Raw genomic sequence first — 21,779 nt, 5'->3', positions numbered from 1 at the left:
CCGCTCTCTCGCAAGGGCTCCCTGGTCGCGGCCTGCGCGCCGGCCAGCTGGGGCTGCAGTGCAAGACCTGTGATCTCCGCGCCCTGGCCTCGTCCGGCTCCCTGTTTGAGCCGGGAGATCTCCTTAACTGTCTGCAATCACCCCGGGCCTCAGTCCTGTAGGCGAGAGGGGAGCGGACCGCTCTTCATCTTGTAGAGGGGAGAAATCGGTGGAACGAGAGGTTCTTTCCACCTTTCAACTTGTGGTTTGAAGCGGATGTTCAAAGGGACGTTTTTCTTCTTCCGTAGCTCTCGGGGTCAGATGAGTTTCTGTTTGTATGACAGATGTTACAAGCCACAGATCAGAAAGAGCCTCTCGTTTGGCCACCGGGAAGGTTTCATATGATTTTTCTTTTTAAAAATGCAACACGAAATTTGAAATAGGTTTGGATACACAAAGATAAAATTTACAAATATCAAAGCATTGGACCTTTCTAATGCATAAATCAGTTAAGCACTACGAGATAAAAGTGCTTTTCTGATTTGCCTCAAAATCATCTTACACGCTGAATTAGGGTCCTGGGGTTGCATAACAACCACCACAAACTGGTTTAGAAAAATGAAAATTACTGTCTTTGTTTTGGAAGCTAGAAGTCTGATGTAAAGGTGTATGAGGTGCTCCCTGGGAAAACACTAGGAATGGGTCTCTCCTAGGCCTAGCTTCTGGTTGCTCTTTGGATTATAGCAGCATGACTTCAACTTTTACATGACGTTCTCCTTGTGTGATTGTTTAAATTTGCCATATTTATAAGGAGACTGGCCATACTGGATTAAGGATGACCTCCTTAACTGTCTGCAGTTGCCGTCTTTCAAAGAAAGGCCATAGTCTGTAGTACTAGAGATTGGGCCTTCAACATATGTTTGGGACTGGGGGAGAAATCTAACCAACCAGGTGCCACTGCAAGTTCCACCTTACACACATGTTTCTTTTTTAAGCTCCAGAAGACCACCGTGGGCTGCTTATTTTTTGTCCGTCTTTCCTTAACATCACTTTCTGATTCTCAAGTTCATGTGCTTTATTTTTTCTGCTACTTCCTTTTCAAATAATCTGATAATTTCATAGTTATCTATCTTTTGGATATATAAATTTAAATTTTAAAAAAGCAGCTGAACTGGTTTTGTAACCTTCCCACCTAGCATTTGAAGCACACTTTTTGTTCTGTTTGGATCCACAGCCCTCCCTTTAGCCTTCATACCAGTTAGAACCACTGGGCTCTTCCGGCATCCTCTTCTTACTAAATCCCAAAGCCCTGCCTGTCAACACCATCATGAGACCGGATAACCGGACTGTTGCCATTGTGAACTGATATAATGCTTATTCCTTGCACACACACACACACACACACACACACTAGTACTTCTCTTGTCCCTTCACCTTTCTTGTCCTTTTGTAGGACTATAACACTTTTTCATGTTTTTATTCAACGGTTACCTGTAAGAGACCTTCAATGGCCATATTATCTAAAAATTTTAATATGTCCTCCTGCTTCATATCCCCAGTGCCATACTAAAATTTTTCCTTAACACTTATCATTCAGATATGTGAGTTTGGTTCCCCAAGCACAGAAATTGTTATCTTTGCCTTATTTACCATTATAACCTCAATGCCAAACAATACTAGAACATAGCAAATGTTTAATACATTTTCCTATTTGAATAAAGATCTTTTCATACTTTTCCCCCAAGATTTTACCCCGAAAGAGCAAGAATAGTGTTAAGATTCTCTTTATAAACTGTAGCACCTCACCAAGTAAAATTATTCAGTAAATATGTATGGCGTTGATGGTTGTTGTTTCCATCTCGAATTATGCATCCTTTACTAGGTGGAGTCTTTGTATTCATTCCTTTATTCATTCTGTTCATAGAAATGTATTGAGAGCCTACTATGTAGCAAGTATAAACAGCACTAGGGGTATAGAATCAAATAAACTATGGTTTCTGCCCTCAAACAAGGTTAAGTACTACAAAGTTTGCGAATACACTGGCCTTGAGCACAGAAATAGCTAGAAAACACTGTCCTGCTATTAAACTCTTCCAGATACCAATCTAATAATGTCAATGCTACAGGTTAGGCAACGGTGGAGTTTTGATTAGACCTGCTACAAAATAGAGACATTCTGGCCCAATGTGGAGGTTTGCAAATTCTATCCATGAAATGTATCACACATTTGTTTAAATAAGAAGTTCTTTTGAAGATTGGCTTACAATTCACTAGTTCTTAATTTGTGGAAGAATGGAAAATAGCAAGAAAAATATCCATAGGAGAAGATCAGAAGCAGTACATTTTGGCTTATAACATACCAGACTTCATTGACGTGTATAACTTCAAAAAGGCTAGAGGTGATTTCAATTCTTTAAAGGAAATGTGCTGGCAGGGACAGTGCAAAGAGTGAAAAAAGAAGAGAGAAAATGTCTTTAAAAAGTAACAGGAAACCACCTCTTCTTTGCCATGATGTTCTGAATATTGAAGGGAATCACTGGAGTAGTAGTTAACTTCGCATTGATAAAAAAAAAAAAAAAAAAAAAAAAAAAAGATTTGGCAGTGAATAGCCTTCTTCCTAAACTATTTTTAAAAGCCCTCATTGATGAAGTTAGGTTAGTCCCGTTTGAACAACTGAAATGTCTTAATCTTTACTGTAACTTCTGTTCTCAGCCTCCCTTTTATGTACTTAATGCATTAACCATTTTCTAAATTATATGAAGTCTGAATTCTTTTTCTGTATTCTATTGTGACACCCAGGCATGGACTGCAAACCACTGCTTTGCTGGAAAAAGCAGGCCCTGGAGTTAAGCTCAGCCTCAGTAAAGAATTAGAGTAAAAGAAGATGATTTACTTGAAGATGGAAAAGGAGAAAGAAAGAGATGGCAGCTACTTGGACAGAGTAGGTAGAATTTGGAAGTGAATTGCTTGTGGACTTTGGCCACCAGCTCATCTTTTATGATTTCTCCTTCCAATGTAAGGCTCCCAAAATCCGATTGGCTCCGAAGCTTGTCTTTCATTTTAACCTTGGATTTTTCTCTAGCCCTGCAGCCTTTCCCTGTCTTTTGGTGGCAGGTAAGATAGGTCATTTAGACTTAAAGGTTAGGTAAAGGCAGTTTGTGATTCTTGTGTTAATTACAATACCCCGACCTTCCCAGAGCTAGTTTCTTCACCTTTGTCTTCCTAATTGCTGGAGTCTAGCTGCCTTGGCCTTTTCAGTCAGGCTGCAGAGGTCAAAATTGTCTATTAATTTTTAATAAAGTTCCGTGATGCCTTCACTCCACCTTTTCCCTCCCTACAGGGGACTCTGTCCCTGCACTATCATCTCACACTAATGTCTACACATTTCGAACAACTATTAACTTAGGTTATGTACATGTTTAGGTGTTTCAAAAATCATTCTACCAGTTACTGAGCATCTCTTCTAAGCTTAGTTCTGCCCTAGAAATAACTATAGATATATACATACAAAACAAGAGAGTAAGACTCATCTCTTTTTTAAGTCTCTTCCTGTTAGAAAATCTCCTTAGCCTGTGAATCCAAAACACACAAAGAAAACTAGTTAAGGAGGTCAAAGATGGCTTCATAAGGAGAGGATATTTAAAGCATGGATAGATTTTTTTGCGGGGAGATGATGGAAAAAAAGTAATCTATTCCAAGAGAAGGAAATGACATGAATGTCATATTTATCAAACTATCATTGAGAGTGCCTACTATAGTATATTGAGAAATAAAATTGGAAATTTAGTGAAGGACAGACTTTGAAGGACTGAAAAAACTAGGCAGAGGAACTTGAACTTAACAAGATAGGAAAGAGGAAATAATTGAAAGTTTCAGAGAAATAAAATGATATGGTTAAAACAATATTGAAGACAAGTGGCATCACGCCTGCCTTGCAAGTGCAAGGTCCTGAGTTTGATTCCTGGTATAAAAACAAAAAACAGTGTTGAAGAAGAAATCATGCCTCAAGGAAAGTAATATTTACTATAATGTAAGTGATATTGTAATTCAAGTAATACTGGTTGTGTGTATCATTTTCTGCAGGAGTTAGGTACACAGGGAGACCAAGCCCCAGCTGTGGCCATTGAGAAGTGTAGTGGTAAAGATGAGTAAATAGTTAAAATACAGGGCTGTGACCACCACAGTGGGGTCAGGTGTAGCCTATGAGAGAAAACCTGGAGGAGATGCTAAGAAGAGGTGACCAGCAATCTCGGCAGAAGGCCATCTGTGCAGAGGCCTGGAAGCAAGGCCGAGTTTGAGGAACTAGCAAGCAGGTGAGCAGTTCTTAGGACTAGAGGGAGGCAGGCAGAGATGTGGGGAAAGGAAAAAGTCCCTAGGATGAGAGTGGAAGGGCAAGAGGGATCAGATCTAGGCCTTGATGGTTGAACTAAGGAAACTAGTACTAGAGTGACTAAGGCACTAGAGTGACTAGTTTGACGTTTGAAGGTTACATTAAATTTACATTTTAGTAGTTGCAAAGTAAAATATGGCAACGAATGCAGTCTGGATTAGAAGCCAGGAGATGGTTGGGAAATTCTTGTAATATTCCAGGTATGAACTAAAATGAAATAAAAGCAGTGAGGGTTAAGAGTAATGGAAAGTCCTGAGAAATATTAAGTATGGCTTGGCGACATGGAAGGAGTAAAATCTAAGTCTCTCTGACACAAATCCTTCCTGCAGATGAATGTGTCAAGGGAAAAATATCTCTGTTTTGTGTGACATCAGCTGTTTAAAAAATACAATTATAGAATTTCTTTATTTGAAGCAAGGATTTCATATCTTCAAATTACTTTTCTTGCTCCTATTTCTCTGAAATTTAATACAGAATCTCTCCATTACTATCATTTTATTTATGGATGTTTTAAAAAGCTTTAGATTAGGATACAGTTCAGTTGTTCTTGGAATCACAGAAATCTTACCAAGTTTTCTCACCTCATTTTATCTTCTGCATCTCATATAATAAAAGAGAAAATTGTGCCCAAGTAAAATAAGTAAGTGGCTTGAAAACACCAACAGAGTTGATGATTGAGAATATCGCCAGAGAGGGAAAGAGTTCAAGAGACAAGAATTTCAAATTCTATTTCACCACTGCCTATTGCAGTAGTTAATTTTGTCTTTGGCAGTTTAAGTGACCTGCCTCCCAAATTTCTGTCTGGTAAAATTTATGAATTACCTCTCTGTCAGGAGAGAAACTCAGAACTATCTTTTAAGTGTAAGGAATACCTTTCTCATGATTCTTATTGATGCTTTTAACCCTACCACCTAATATCTCCACCACGTAATATCGCCGTTCTCCGCCCCACCCATCCACAAGTGCACAGACTCAGTACAGTTAGAAACAACAGAGCTTAGAGAACTCCTTTCCCTTTGTTCGACTGTAAGCATTACGCCACCCTAATGGTTATGCATGCTTCCATAATCCTGAAACAGCGAAGTTGTGTGAGCCGCCTCCCTTCTCTTACTTCACCCATAAAGCAACGCCACCAACCCAGTGATTATCCAGGCGTAAGTTTAGGAGGTCGAACAGATTGCTGACATCAGCGAGAGAGACAGTGGGAGGCACCTGGAGCCAGAGGGCGACTGACCCTGTGAATACCGGAAGCCTGAGTTACAAAGACATTTCTGCCCGCTTTGCCCTTCTGCGTATTCCTGCTGCTGCTCCTCCGTGTTCAGTAAGTGTGATTACATGGTACGAGATGATGCTTGGCAGTTCTTTCCTTGTGCACAGAGCCTAGACCATTTTGGCCCACTCAACTGTATCAGGTTCACTGAAGAAATCCTTCAAGTCCTGCAACATTATATTCCTCCTACCCAGGCCAGCCTAAGACAAGCCTGGCAAGTAATTGAAATTAGTTTCTGTTGTGCCTAGGATAATTTATGTGTCTAAAACTCTCATGTAATAATAATAATAATATTGTATGAGTAAGGTATTTACAGATAAGGAAGTGGTGAATCAAAATACTCTAATTCATTTGCCTAATGTTGCATGACTAGCAAATTTTAGAGCTGGAATTTGAGCCAGCTCTGAATGATTTCAAAATCTGCGCTCCTTCCATTTTACCACGCTGCCCCCTTTAAATTTATTTCTTCACCACTAAGATCACTTCTGCTATGATACTACATGAGACAGAGAGGTCTGTACTTTACCTACTTCTCTGCAATGGCAAGGTTACCTGTTGGGTTTGATTTCTCTCAAGGAATGCACTCCTTTTCAGAGTGATAGAAATCTACTCAGGTGTCTGTGCCAATAATATGATTATAACCATCCTTTCCAAAAATCTTGCAAAAGTTAAGAGTCTTTAGATAAAAATAAATTCTAAGTATTGTTTCGACAAGATTATCCTGCTTCTTTCATGTACTTCTATGTAGTTCAAATCAGCAGTAATTGCCCATTCTTCCAGTGCTTAGGGTTTTTCCAGGTCTTCTTGGAAGTCCCCGCTAACTCCCTTTCAAGTGTGCTCTTCTGTCTTCCTGAAGGTTCACCCAAAGACTCATCTCCTTTAGGAGATATTTCCTAATTTAATCTGTCTGGTCTGGATTAAGCAGTTCTTAATTCTTACAAAGCTTTTGTAGTTAAAAACCTGGCTCGTTCACTCTTCTAGAGGAAAGGCTCATTAACCAGCAGCATGTCTGTTTACTTACAGTTCACTAATAATTGATTCTTACAATGATGACCTCTATGGGTTGTGAGATTTTGAAGTACTAAAGACTGAATTAAGTTTGTTTAATTGTAGTTGGATTAGTGTTCCGTGCTGTAACAAATTACCCCAAATTTAATGGCCTAAACAACACAGAAGCCATTATCTTACAGTTCTGGAGGTCAGAAGTCCAAAATGGATGTAGGCAGGACTGTGTTCCTCCAGAAGGCTCTGGAGGGGAATCTGGTTTCTTGTCTTTCCAGCTTCCGGAGGCTGCCCACGTTCCTCCTTCGGCTCATTGTGCATTCACATCACTCAGCTTCATCTTCTTTCAGTACCTTTCCTCCTACTCTCCTGCCTCTTTTCCTTATAAGGATTCTTATGATTGTATTGTATTGTTTTGTTTTGTTTTTTGAGACAGGGTCTCCCTATGCGGTCCGGGCTGGCCTTGAACTCTCTGGTAATCCTCTTGGCTCAGCCTCCAGAGTGATGTAATTATAGGCCTGTACCCACATGCCCTGCTCTTGTGGTTACATTGATCCCACCCAGATAATCCAGGATAATTTTCCCATCTCATGATCCTTAATTTAATCATGTCTGCAAAATGCTTTCTGTCATGTAAGGTACAACATCCACAGATTCTGGGGATTGGGGCATGGACATAGACATCTCATGGAGGTAGGAGGCATTATTCTACCTACCTCCTTGGCTAATATTAAATTTTTGAAAATTAGAGCCTACATACCAGGGTAATGAACACACCTATAATCCCAGCACTTGAGAGGCTGAGGCAAGAGGATCACCTCAATTGAAAGAGGCCAGCCTGAACTACTTAGCAAGACCATGTCTTAAAACAAAACAAAGCAAAAGAATCTATATGTTCAGATGATATATATGTGATATACATGCAAATTTACTTGACAAATTAGTTCTTTAATCATGCTATAAAACATAACTTTATTTCATTGATATATATTTTTCTCCTTTCAGATCTAGAAATACATTCCTTTCTCACATACTTTCTTTCCTTCTGGAAAAGTTCTATAAAAAAAGTTCTGTATGTGTAAATTTTCACTTAACATCGATGAAGTATTCTTGAAATAAACATCTCTCTGGCATTTGCATTTTTGGAACTTGGTTTTATGGTAAAAAGAAAATCTTGCTTTTATGGGAAAAATTATGGGAGTATGAAAATTTCACATGGAAATTAATTGAAATAAGTACTTTGTAATTATGAAATCAGCAAACTAGGTATTAATTGTAAGTGTCTAGTTTCATGTAATCATTCATTAATTCAACTACTGCTTCTTACTTCTTATGATTTAAGACTTGGGCAATGGTAGTGGACAAGAAAGAACTGAACTGTAATAAGCAGATACATAGGCAGCATATGAAGAGGTGATGAGGACTATGAGGGATGCAGATTAGAGCTGTGACAGACCGCATGGCAGAAAGGAAACAATCATCTGTGGCAGTGCACAGGAAGGCCACTCTTCATCTGTAGGCTGTATGGGAAGGCCATTCTCAGAGTGTGACGGTTAATCTATGTGCTGAAGATAAGAAGGAGCCAATCTTGGAAGAAGCCCACGAAGGAACTTTTCAGGCAGAAGGAATGCATTGCAAAGTGCAGGCAAAAAATGATGGCTGTGTTTTAGGAAACAAGTCAGAGATTAAAGCAGAGTAAATGGGGAAAATGGCATAAAATGAAGTTGCAAAAGTAATGAAATGTCAAATAATGTAGACATTGGGGCTTTAGTGCGTGCCAATAAATAAAAATCCCTTGTGTTACTCCAAAAAAAGTGTAAGATGGGACTCAGGAGTCAGTAGAGATTGAAATGCCAATTTCTTTTTTTTTAATTTTAAATTGAATTTATTGGTACATTCTAGGTAGACAGCACAGTTACATTCATTACTGGGATCTTGTACCTTTACATGCCAGGTCTTGGTTCTTATTTTTTCCCCTTGTCCCCACCCTCCCTTCACCCCCTCCTCCCCTCCCCACTTTCAAACACTTTAATTCCATTGTTACATTTTCTCATATTTTTTCCTTTTCCCTTGTTCCCCTTTCCCTACGCTTCCCACTGTCCCTACACCTTTGGTCCTTTTCTTCCTATTTCACATTGCTAATTGTCCCGTTAGGATCTTGAGTACTATTTTAGTTTTTCACACCTGAGAAACTATTCAGTATTTGCATATGTGTGACTTATGTATTTCACTTAGGAGTATATCCTCAAAATGTACCTATTTACCTATGAATGAATCTACTTTCTCATTCTTTATGGCTGAGTAGTATTCCACTTTATAGAAAAACCACATCTTCTTTATCCAGTTTCCAACTGATGGGCAGATGGGCTGTTTCTAAATTTTAGCTATTACAAACTGTGCATCTATAAATATTGGTGCCCATATATCACTGTGGTATGATTCTTTTAATGCTTTTGGAAAGATACCCAGCAGAGGGATGGCTGGGTCAAATGGAACCTCTAGTCCCAGCTCTTTGAGGTATCTCCATATTCACTTCCATAGCAGTTGCACCAGTCTGCACTCCCACCAATAGTGGAGAAGGGTTCCTTTCTCCCCACAACCGTGCCAACATTTGTTGTTGTGTGATATCTAGATAGCAGCCATTCTTTGTGGGGTGAGGTGAAATCTCAGTGTTGTTTTCATCTGCATCTCTCGAATGACCAGTGATGTGGAGCATTTTTTCATACATTTACTTGCTGCTTTTATTTCTTTGTCTGAGAAATGTCTGTTCATTTCACATGCCCATTTTAGAATTCGGTCTTTATATTTGGGGGCTGGTTGTTTTGAGTTCTTTATATATTTTAGATAATAGTCCTTTGAGGAGCAGCTGGTAAAAAGTTTTTCCCACATTGTAGGTTGTCTCTTAGTTCTCTTGATGGTTTCTTTTGTAGTGCAGAAGCTTTTTAATAAGATGAGATCCCAGTTGTTGACTCTTTCTGCTAGTTTCTGTGCTACTGAGGATTTGTTCATAAAGTCCTTTCCTATGCCAATGTCTTCCAGAGTTCTGCCTAACTTATCTTCAAGCAAGTTTAGTGTTTTTGTTTTTGTTTTTTTTTTCTTCATTTTTTTCAGCTTTAATTGAGTTTATTGGTACATTTTAGGGATGCAGTACAGTTACATTCATTGTTGGGAATTTGTACCTCTACATGACATTTCTTGGTTCTCATTTATTGCCCTTGTCCCTGCCCTCCCTTCACCCCCTCTTCCCCTCCCCATCTACAAACACTTTATTTCCATCTTTTCATTATCTCACATTTTTTTCTTTTCCCTTATTACCCTTCCCCTAACCATCCCACCTTCCCTACACCTTTAGCTCCTTTCTCCCCATTTCTAAATGTCAGTTATCTTATTAGAATCTTCTGTATTATTGCAGATTATTCACACCAGAAAGACTATTCAGTATTTACACATATGTGCCTTATTTGTTTTTATATTTAGATCTTTAATCCACTTGGATTTTAATTTAGTGCATGGTGACAGATAAGGGTCTAGGTTTAATCTTTGGCAGGCTGAGATCCAGTTTTTCTGACACCATTTTTAAAGAGGCTCTCTTTCCTCCAGTGGGGACGGTCAGCTCCTTTGTCAAAGATGAGATAGCTGAGTGTATCTGGAGTTGTTTTTCTGTCTTCCAATCAGTTCCACTGATCCTCACGTCTGTTTCTTTGCCAGTACCATGCTGTTTTTATCACAGTGGCCTTGTAGTATAGTTTCAAATTGGGAATTGTTATACCTGCTGCCATGTGTCTGTTGCCTAGGATGGCTTTTGCTATTCTAGGTCTCTTATGGCTCCAAATGAATTTTTGAATTCTTCTTTCTAGTTCTGTGAAGTATAGTGTTGGGATTTCAATTGGTATTGCATTGAATCTGTATAGCAGTTTTGGTAGTATGGCCATTTTCACTACGTTGATTCTTCCTACCCAGGAGCAGGGGACATCTTTCCATTTTCTTATATCCTCCTCAATCTCTTTTTTCAGAGTGTTGTAGTTTTCAGTGTAGAGGTCTTTTGCTTCTTTTGTTAGGTTGGTTCCCAGATACTTCATTTTTGGGGGTGCTATTGTGAAAGGAATTCTTTCCCTAATTTCTTTCTCAGTGAGTCTGTTATTTGTGCACAAGAAGGCTATTGATTTTTGGGTGTTGACCTTGTATCCAGCTACTCTGCTAAAAGTGTCAATTCAGTTGAGAAGTCTTTTGGTAGAGTTTTTTGGGTCCTCAATGTACAGTATCACATCATCAACAAATAATGACAGTTTAACTTCTTCCTTTCCTATCTGTATTGCTTTAATTTCTTCCTCTTGTCTAATTGCTTTGGCTAATGTTTCCAGAAGTATATCAAAGAGGAGTGGTGATAGTGGGCATCCTTGTCTCGTTCCTGATTTTAACGTGAAGGTTTTCAGTTTTGGGCCATTTAACATGATGTTGGCTGTTGGTTTTTCATAGATAGCCTTTATTAATTTGAGACATAGATCATCTATTTCAATTTTTTGCAGAGTTTTTATCATGAATCGGTGTTGAATTTTGTCAAATGCTTTTTCTGCATCTATCAAGATGATCATGTGGTTCTTGTCCTTAACTTTGTTAATATAGTGTATTATATTTATTGATTTATGTATGTTGAACCATCCTTGCATCCCTGGAATAAATCCGACTTGGTTGGGATGTATGATCTTCTTGATGATCCTCTGTATTCTGTTTGCTAGTATCTTATTGAGGATTTTTGCATCTATATTCATTAAGGAGATTGGCCTGCAGATCTCTTTTTTAGTTACATCTTTCCCAGGTTTGGGAATCAAAATGATATTTCCTTCCAGGAATGAATTTGGAAGTATTGCTTCTCTTTCAATTTCATTAAAAAGTCTGAAGCATAATGGCAGTACATCTTCTCTAAATGTCTTATAAAATTCAGCAGTGAATCCATCAGGACCTGGGCTTTTCTTTGTTGGTAAGTTTTTAATTACATTTTCAATTTCACTGATTGTGATTTGGGTGTTCAAAATGTTTTTATCTTCTTCATTCAACTTTGGTAATTCTTAATTATCTAGAAATCTGTCCATTTCTTCTGTGTGTTCTGTTTTATCAGAGTACAGGTTCTTGAAGTATGTATTAATGAGCCTCTGGATTTCTGTTGGATCTGTTGTGACTTCACCTTTTTCATTCCTGATTGCATGGATCTGAGCCTTTCCTTTTTTTGATAAGGTTTGCTAAGGGTTTATCAATTTTATTTAGTCTTTCAAAAAACCAACTTGATTCATTTATTTTTTGTATCATTTTCTTAGTTTCCATTGCATTGATTTCTGCTCTAATTTTTATAATTTCCTCTCTTGTTCGAGCTTTGGGTTTTTCTTGCTGTTGTTTTTCTAGGAGTCTTAGAGTTATAGTTAGGTTGTTTATTTGAGCTTGCTCTGTTTTCCTAATGTGGGTATTCAGTGCTATAAATTTTCCATGTAGAACTGCTTTCATTGTGTCCCATAGATTCCTGTATGTTGTTTTGGCATTTTCATTTATTTGTAAAAACTGTCTGATTTCTTCTTTAATTTCCTCTGTGATCCATTGATTGTCAGGAGAGTGTTGTTCAATTTTCACGTGTTTGTGAAGTTCCTACGGTTTCTTATGCTATTGATGTCCAAGCTTTATTGCACTGTGATCTGATAATATACAGGGAATAACTTCAATTCTTTTGCATTTATTCAAACCTGTTTTGTGAGCTAGTATGTGATCTATCTTGGAGAATGACCCATGTGCAGCTGAAAAGAATGTATATTCTGATTTTGTGGGGTGGAACACTCTATAGATGTCTAATAAGTCCATGCGTTCAAGAGCTTGATTAAATTCTAGTATTTCATTGTTGATTTTTTGCTTACATGATCTGTCTATTTTTGATAGTGGGGTATTCAGATCCCCCACTACAATTGTATTAGTGCTTATTTGGTTTTTGGTGTTACTTAATATCTGTTTTATATAGTTGGGGACATTTATATTTGGTGCATATATGTTTATGATTGTCATTTCTTCCTCTTGGATTGTTCCCTTTACAAGGATGTAGTGGCTTTCTTTGCCTCTCTTAAACAGTTTTGGTTTAAAGTTTCCTTTGTCTGAGAATAAGATTGCTATCCCTGCTTTTTTCTGGGCTCCTGTCATGTGGAGAATTGTTTTCCATCCTTTCACTTTCAGTCTATGGGCTTCTTTTTGCACTAGGTGTGTTTCTTGTATACAACATATTGTTGGATTTTGCTTCTTAAGCCATTCTGCCAATCTATTTCTCTTGATTGGTGAGTTGAGGCCATTGACATTGATGGTTATAACTGATATGTACTGACTTATTATTGTCATGTTATTGTCCTTTGGTTGACTCTTTTTATTTTTTGTCCTCTCCTTTTAGTTTCTTTCCTTGGCTATTTGATTTGCTCTGTTGGACCTCCTGGTGTTGTGATCTTCATGGTCTTTTTCTAGGATATTGTATAAAATTCTTGGTAGTGCTGGTTTAGTATTCATGAAGTTTCTCAAGTGTTCTTTGTCATGAAGTATCTTATTTCTCCATCCATTTTGAAAGAGAATTTTGCAGGATACATCAGTCTTGGTTGTAGGTTGTTTTCCTTTAGGACTTGAAATACCTCACTCCAGGCTCTCCTTGACCTGAGGGTTTGTGTTAAAAAGTCTGCTGTGATTCTGATGGGCTTTCCTTTGCATGTGATTTGTTTCTTTTCTCTTACTGCTTGTAGTATTTTGTTCTTCTGTTGGGTTTCTGGAATCTTGATTATTATATGTCTAGGTATAGATTTTTTTTTTAATTGTAGCTAGTTGGTGTCCTATATTTTCACTTATCTGTATGTCTAATTCTTCCCCTCTGTTTGGGAAGTTTTCTGTCATTAATTCTTTGAACAGCTTTTTTAAGTCATTTGCATTTTCTCCTGGTACTTCATGGATTCCTATCAGTCTTATGTTATTCTTCTTTGCATTATCTAGGAGTTGTTGGATCAATTTCTCATGCTCTCTTACTGTTTCTAAGAGACCTCTCTTTACATGGTCACTGTCTGCTATCCTATCTTCTATATCTGAGATTCTTATCTTTGCAATCTTTTATTCTGTTGCGTAAGCTTTCAATAGAGTTTTTAACCTCCTGGATATCCGTTTGAATCTGTTTAATGGATTCCATTTCTTTCCTGTGTTGGGTGTTCATTGTTTCCATTTCTTTCTTATTCTGGGCCTTCATGGTTTCTATTATGTTCCTAAGCTCATCTATTTTTTTTTCAGTTTCTGTTCTGGAGCCTCGAATTGTATCTTTCATTTTGCTCACCATCTCTATGGTTAACTGGGAAATAATTTCTGTTTTGAATTTTTCTAGAGCTTGATTGATCAGTTTTGATACTTCCTGTGCTGTTAGTTCTGAGTGTCCTGGAGGTTCACTATTTGATTTTTCATCCTCCTTTGTCCTACTGTTTGCCATTGGTGGACTGGAAGTCTGTCTTTGTGGCTTGCTTAAGTGTTTTCTCATCTTTATTTTTGCTGTTGGGTTGCCCTTGATTCAATCTCTGGGTCATTAATCTTCCTGATATCGTTGCATCCCAGCCTTTGATTCTCTAATGACTTATAGACATTCTCATTTTCATAATTGAGAAAACAACTTATCAAATCAATCCCTATTGATACAATCAGGAACATAATAGTATCAGTCACCACCCTTTATAGCCCACCATGCCTCTGCAGAGTGCTTTTCAACGACTGGCTCTATTACGGATATAATAGGTGGGGGGGCGGTGCTCAGCAGTACTCTTGTGGCTACCCGCCTGGAGCTGTGCAGGAGCCAATCACTGGTGCTCGCTGGAAATGGCGCAGCTCCAGAGGAGGCTCGTACTTCGGGCTGGGTCATGCAGCAGAGGTGACTCTCTGAAATGCCAATTTCTTTAAAGAGAGAGAGAGAGAGAGCTGGGCATGGTGGTGCACACCTGGGATCCCAATGCTAAGGAGGCTGAGGCAGCGGGATCGCCATGAGGTGCAGGCCAGACTAACTACATAATGAGACCACAGCTTCATTAATGATTCTGCTGATTGGAGAACTGCAGCTAAATGGGCCTCCTAATACTCCCCTGATTGCCACTACTAGGATAAACCTACTTTCCCCTTTTTTCCAAGCAGAGATGGAAGAGCCTTTCCCCTAGAGACAGAGTAACTGATGAGGCTTTAAACCCTCTGAAAGAATGTATGTCACTCACACTCTGGCTTCTGTTCCAATCTCAGCCAAGAGAGACTTCTTTCTCCCTCTGGAGAAGAAAGAAGTGCTAAGGGATGGAGGTAGGATAAGTGGTTATTGAGAAGGCCTAGAAAGGTTTCTCTGGTTTTTATTTTTATACAGAAAATGTTCTCTCTGTTGTGTGGTGTCAGAGATAAATATTGCCCTGACACCCCCATTAGATGGATCTTACAGACCTCCAGACAGTTTGAATTTCTAAGTAAAAATGGGAAGCACTTTTGAAAAGGTCCCAGCCATGTAGCTATGCAAGCTGATTTATGATGTGGATGGATCACCCTGGCTGCTGTGGAGGCAAAGGGAAGAAAGGAGGCTGTTGTAGAGGCAGTTTCCAGTAGGCGGTTGTGAAAGTCAGGGTAAGATAAGCAACCACTACAAAAAGGTAGTTGTAGAAGTTCAGAGACAGATGTACTGGGGTTGGCTGATGAATTAATTTTAGGGGAGAACCCAAAGGAGGAATTCAGATGAAGGATAGGATTCTTGGTCTAAGGTACTATATAGTTGGTAAGGTCATATATTGCAATGAGAGAAATTGGGAGAAAAATAACATGACAACAGACACAAACTCCTTGGATTTGGTATTGTGAAGATAATTGATGGTTTAGCAAGAACAATTATTATGAATACTTGGAAGGGAAACCAGATTTAGAATTCGAAACTAATAGGTGATTGCTTCTATACATTTTATTTTGTCTTTTTTTCTTTTTTTGGTACTGGGAATTGAACTCAGGGCCTCATGCTTGCCAGGCAGACACTGCACCACTGAGCTAAATCCCCAGCCCACTTGCCTACATTTTAAAAATAACTTTTGCCCTTGTTCCCCTTTCCCTATCCTGGCATGTAAAGGTACAAGGTCCCAGTAATGAATGTAACTGTACTGTTTACCTAGAAAGTACCAATAAATTCAATTAAAAAATAACTTTTGCTATGGAACTAGGGAGATAAAATATTTTTGATTTTTGCATTGAATGAAATCATGTGTTGGTAGAAAAAGGTAAACCAAATAATTGGAGCCACAAAACTTTTGGAAAGGCAATGTGGAATGTGACCTAGAGCTCTCAGAGGGGAGATGGCCTGGGAGAACACCTGATATAAACCTTCATAGCGGGAGTGAAGATGGAACCATACTGATGGATTGGTGGATTTGATGATAAAAAGATGGAAAGTCCCCTACTGAATAACATCTTTATTTCTGAAGCATTAGGGAATGTCAGGGGAGTGGAAAAAGGAGATCTGTGCAGAGAAGAGAGCATGAAGCAGTTGTGTCGAAAAATGAGTGCAAACCTGAAGTGGAGATTAAATGCTATCATCGGGTAGAGTCACATGTGCATTTCAGGTTTGTAATAAAAGACAAAAAGTGGAAAAATTTGTCAGTTTGGTTGTTTAATTTTCTTCAGTGACATTTTTGTTTCTCATTGGATATCTGAATGTGGTCCAAGAACAGCTGCAGTACAGGTAGTCACACATGTGATCCGAAAGGATCAGAGGTTTCATGTGTACTTCTGAGGTGGCTCAGGTTGTAAATCCTCAGGCATGACCATAGACTAGCTGGCTGAAGAGCAGTGCAGCAGTAATTGAGAAGTCAAGGAACTGGGAATAAGGTGATAGGTGGGGTCCTCCATGTGTGCTGAAATCACAGAGTGTGGTGGAAAAGCAGAAGCGGAGTGTGACCAGAAGCCAGGTTATCTGCGAGTAAGGAAGAATGGCAAAGAGGTTGTTAGGTAGCAACAATAAGGTTTTGAAGGAGGTAACCAGGTGATGTGAATGCCAAGAAGAGCAGAAGGCTAAGTGAGAAGACAGTAAGGAGCAAGGGGACACCTGCTCTCTACATTGGTCATGCAATAGGTGGGCTGTGAGGGGCAAAGAAGACATTACCTGAAAAGACTCGAGGGTAAAATGTTATCCTCCAGTAAATGTTGTTTTATAGTCAGAAGCTGGGAGGGGAAGCTCCTCAAAAGTTGAATATGTAGAAAAGAGTATCATTGACTATTGCTGCTTGATTCAATATCTTAACACTTCTTTATCTCTCAGAATACTATGAAAGTGACTGGGCCTGGCTACATGATCCTTGTGATTCACAGGGTGGCAGATGGGGCTGAAATCATCTGGGACTTTGAATGGGCTGAAACATTCAGAGGGGCTGGGGATTTAGGTCAGTGGCACCACTCCTGCCTTGCAAGCACAAGGTCCTGGGTTTGGTCTCTGGTACCAAAACAAAAACAAATAAACACATACAGAAAAGATTCTGGAAACCTAGGGCAATTCCTACTTTGGGGCTGAGGATTTAGCTGAGTGGTACCTATGCATGCCTTGCAAGTGCAAGGTCCTGAGTTCAATCCCTGATACAAAAAAAAAAAAAAAAAATCCTTGAAGCTGCAACTTTCAGAATGAATCATTTTCATATCTGGTGCTTCAGTAGAGCTGGCTGGCAAGGTGGGCTCAGCGAGCATGACTAGATCTCTCTGTCTCTTTCTCTCTGCATTTCTATAACCTCCTCAGGAGGATATCTCTTCCACACAAACTGCCGTAGGGTAGCTGGCTATGTTACATGGCAAATCAGGGTTTCCTAATTGCAAAAGTGGAAATTTCCAGGTCTTCCTGAGGCTTAGATCTAGAATTAACACAAAATCACTTCTATAACATTCTCGATAACAGTGAGTGACAGGCCCAGTCTGGATTCAAGGGCGGGCACTCAAAGTGACCTCCATACCAGCTCCATGAGAAACAGCTATACTCACATGGGAGTTTGGTGATTCCAAAATCAGGATTTTTTGAGAATTCAAATGTTGAGGTAAAAGTGGGAATTCATTCAGTTTAGAAGATTGCAAAGCAGTATGGCAAGGGAAGAACAGAAGTAATAAATGATAGGAGGATTTAAGCTTCCAAAGATGGCTGAAGAGGAATGTAAAGTATGATGAGTCAGTTCTGCTAAGGCAGTGATCTCCAAATTTCTTTCTGCTCAGGCAGCCTTATCTCAAATTTTTTGAACTCTCGTCAAGGTTAATAATTATGTAATTATGAATTTTATATATAATAATGCTCTACTGTGGTTGGTAAAACAAACAAAAACAGAAGCTAAACACGAGCTAAAGTAAAACTAAACAATAGTTTCAAATTATTTTATCAATAGTTTACTAACCTTTTGCCCAGTCTGGTGAAAGCACTTTTAAAATAAAAATGCTTCCTCATTTTAAAAATCTTGGCTTTATGCTTTGTGATATGGTGGATAAGAGATCCCATTGAAAGTTCCAGCTATTTCTATGCCAGCTTCAATGCCTGTTTTAGCTGAAAGAGCCATCTCACAAAGATAAGTACAGCCAGATGGAAGAAGTACACCATTGGTTGTACTTGCTAAATCATGACACTCATTTTTCAATCCCATTTCCAATAGTGCAAAAGCCTTTTGTTGAAATTCAGCTAGCAAATATATGTCATCCAAATTAGCAATCATCCTTGTGGATAGCTGGTTAGAAAATATTATAAGGCTGTCAGGTAAGGTGGGCTTTCAGCACAGAAGACAATTGCAACACATTTACTAAAAGGTCAGGATTCAAAAAGGAAGAACTACTACACCCACATACGTCCCTTAAGGATGAAGGACAATGACTGATATTCCAAATCGACATCAATCACCTTGGTTAGGGACCAAAATCTCCCTAGCCTACTCCTTCCGGGAAATCCTTCTGCAGTCCATGTGTACTTGCTATGTGACTTGCTTCCCTACTTAATCAGTATTGCCTAAGTGACTATGTTTGTTGTAATCTTACTGGTTGATCATAGTTTTGTTCCAACTCATATCTGCCTCACCTCTTAGCTTTGCTCAATAAAACACCTTTGAGAAGTGGGGTGGGCAGGCAACCTACCTTCTGGTCTCTCCTGTCTCTTAGATGGAAGCTATCTTTCTCTCTGGGAATCCCCGTTGTTCCTAGAATTCATTCTTTGATTTTTAGAGAACATGAACTTGGCATTTCAGATTTCTAGCAGGTTGAGATATATAATATTTCCCTTACATTATTTGGATTACTTTGTGCACTATATCACTTGCAAATTATACCATGAAATTACTCCATTTTTGTTTTTATTTTTTGAAGCAAAACATTTATTGGTACATTTTAGATATACATAATAATGGTACTCATTGTAAGGAATTTGTACCTGTACATACATAATCTATCCTGCCTTTTCTTTTTTCCACTCCCATTCTATATACAAAAATTTTGTTTCATTTCTTCCTTCTATTTTCACTTTTTTCTTGCCCCTTCCTTCCTTCCCCCTCTTACCTCCCCTCTCCCTATTCCTTTTACCATTTGAACATTTTCTAACCATTTCCCAATATGTTATAAATTTTAGTCCTTATATTGCAGATAGCTCATTTAGTTAGAAATTATTATAAGGCAGTTGGACAAAGCTGGGCCCTCAGCATAGAAAACAATTGAGGCACATTCACTGGTTAGTGTTATAAAAAGAGAAAAGGTAGTGTATCTACTTACTTTCCTGGGCATAAAAAGCAGTGACTGATATTCTAAATAGGCATCAATCTCCCTAGCCCATTTTCTTTCTAGAAGTTTTTGTACACTTGCTACATGACTTCTTTTTATCCATTTGATCCCCATTTAATCAATATTACCTGAGTGACAATACTTGTAATTGTTAGGTAAAAGAGCTGAAAAACCGGGACCAGACCAGGGCTACAAGAAACCTTTATTATAGGAGGATCTGTGGAGCTGTTTTCTAACAAAGGAAAACCAGCATGGAGGAACAGGGAGCTTCTTTCATAGGACTGGGGTGGGGTTAACCTGAGCTGGGGTGGGATTGAGTGATGTAGTATTAAGAGACTGAAGGAGCCTGAGACATCACTAGGAGGAGCCTGAGACATCACTAGCTGCTAGGAGGTAGCAAGTATCAGGTTGCTTTTTGGTGGGAAAAGAGGCATGATGAGAAGAAGAAGCCTGTCCTTTGTTGGGAGAAGCCATACTTTAGCACAGAGGCTGCTGTTCTTTGTGGCAGCAATCTTAAGGCAAGGGAAATCTAGCAGTAATGTTATTGTTTTGTTTTGTTTTTTGTACCAGGGATGGAACTTGGGACCTTGCCCTTGAGAGGCAGGCACCAAAATCACTGAGCTAAATCTCTGGCCCTGTAATCATATTGGTTGATCATGGTTTTGTCCCACCTCATGCCCACCTTGTGATTTTCCATTGGCTCTCATAATTTTGTCCCACTTTGTATCCATTTCACCTTGTGGCTTTGCCCTATAAAACAGCTTTGAAAAGTGGGTTGGGCTGGCAACCCACTTTCCAGGTATCCACTCCTGTCCCTCTCGGGCAGGAGATGTCTTTCCTGCAATAAAATTCTTCCTACTTTTAACCTTCATTATTCCTAGAATTTTACAGTTTTCCAGAACACAGACTTTCATTTTAGATATCTAGCAGGTTGGGAGTTATAGTATTTCCCTTATTTGAATTACTTTGTGTCCTGTATAATTTTGGAGGTTCCACTGAGATTGGACAGAGGTAAGAGTTTGCCTTTGTTTCATATGTTCTGACTTCCCAGTCTTTTTGCTTCATAGATTACAAATTTTTGTTTCATAAATTCTGGCTCTTGATTTTGTTTCATAGAATCTGAACTTGTGTTTCATCTGCTTCTTGTTATCTACAGTGTGTACCCAGGTAAACATCCAGATCTCAGCTGTATTGATTTACAATGAACTTGAGTTACAGCCAGCCCTCAGAAGTAACCCAGTTTATAAGTCAAGGGTCCACTGTATTATGTTAGAGAGACCACTTGGGTAGACACTGTGTGAGAAAAGAGGCTATTTATTCACTCACGTGCTGGCATGCAGATGTGCTGAGTCTGGAAAAAGGGAACTCAGCATAGTGCAAGCAGAGAACAAAGAATTTAAAGGGAAGGGGTGGGGAATTTGGGGTGTGTGTGGATAGTCAGGTCACTCTTAGGACAGCTGTTGACTTGTCTTTGATCTCCTTTGAGGTTTCTTTACTTCTGTGGATCATTGATGGTGCCTGCATACTTGGGGCTGTGTGCCTGTGGCATGGTTGCCATGGAGACAGCTTTCAAGGTTGCCTTACCCACAGGGCAAGACAAAACTATTCATGGTCTGCCTATTAAAAAGTCTCTATTATCGTTTTAAAGGTCTTATGTAAATAATTAACTGTATCAACAGCATCCTATAGCACACAAAACTATGGCACAACATAATATACAAGAATGTGTGAGGCTTTCACTGCCAAGCCCTGGTGAAGCTGCCTTATTACCCAGAATGTTTGAATTCTTTTTTTTTTTTAAACTAAGTTTGTTGGTGTATTTTAAGTATGCAGTATGATGACATTCGTCATTGGGAATATGTACCTTTATGTGATATATCTTGGTTTTCCTTATGTATGTTTGAATTCTGGAGTAAATAAAGCCAATAGTATTAGTTGGAACATGAAGTAATACCAGAAAATTTAGACACACACAAAAAAGTGTGAAGTTTAGTATTTTCTTTTTGTTTCCTGCTATTTCATTTTGCACACCCCACTTTGGAAGTCACATTTTTTGAGGAGGATGGGAAGGGAGGGAGGCCACTTTGTTTTAACAACTGACCCTAAGTAAAATAGCAACTCAGGGGTGACCATTCTTTCTGGAGACACCTAGAGTGTTGTTCATGCTGAAAAGTCTTCCTGAGGCACTATTATTAGGGACCAACTACATGAGAAAAGCTTTAGCAATGACTTTTACATTGAGAGAGAATTGGGGAGGAGAGCGAAGGATGAAGAGACTGATACTTGTCACTTATTTTTCTCACACAAATCTCTGTCTCTCTCTCTCTCTCTCTCTCTCTCTCTCTCTCTCTCTCTCTC

Source organism: Fukomys damarensis, unplaced genomic scaffold (assembly GCF_012274545.1).
Source record: "Fukomys damarensis isolate Sample0158 unplaced genomic scaffold, DMR_v1.0_HiC HiC_scaffold_32, whole genome shotgun sequence".
Taxonomy (NCBI): domain Eukaryota; kingdom Metazoa; phylum Chordata; class Mammalia; order Rodentia; family Bathyergidae; genus Fukomys; species Fukomys damarensis.
Note: the sequence above shows the minus strand (reverse complement) of the source record.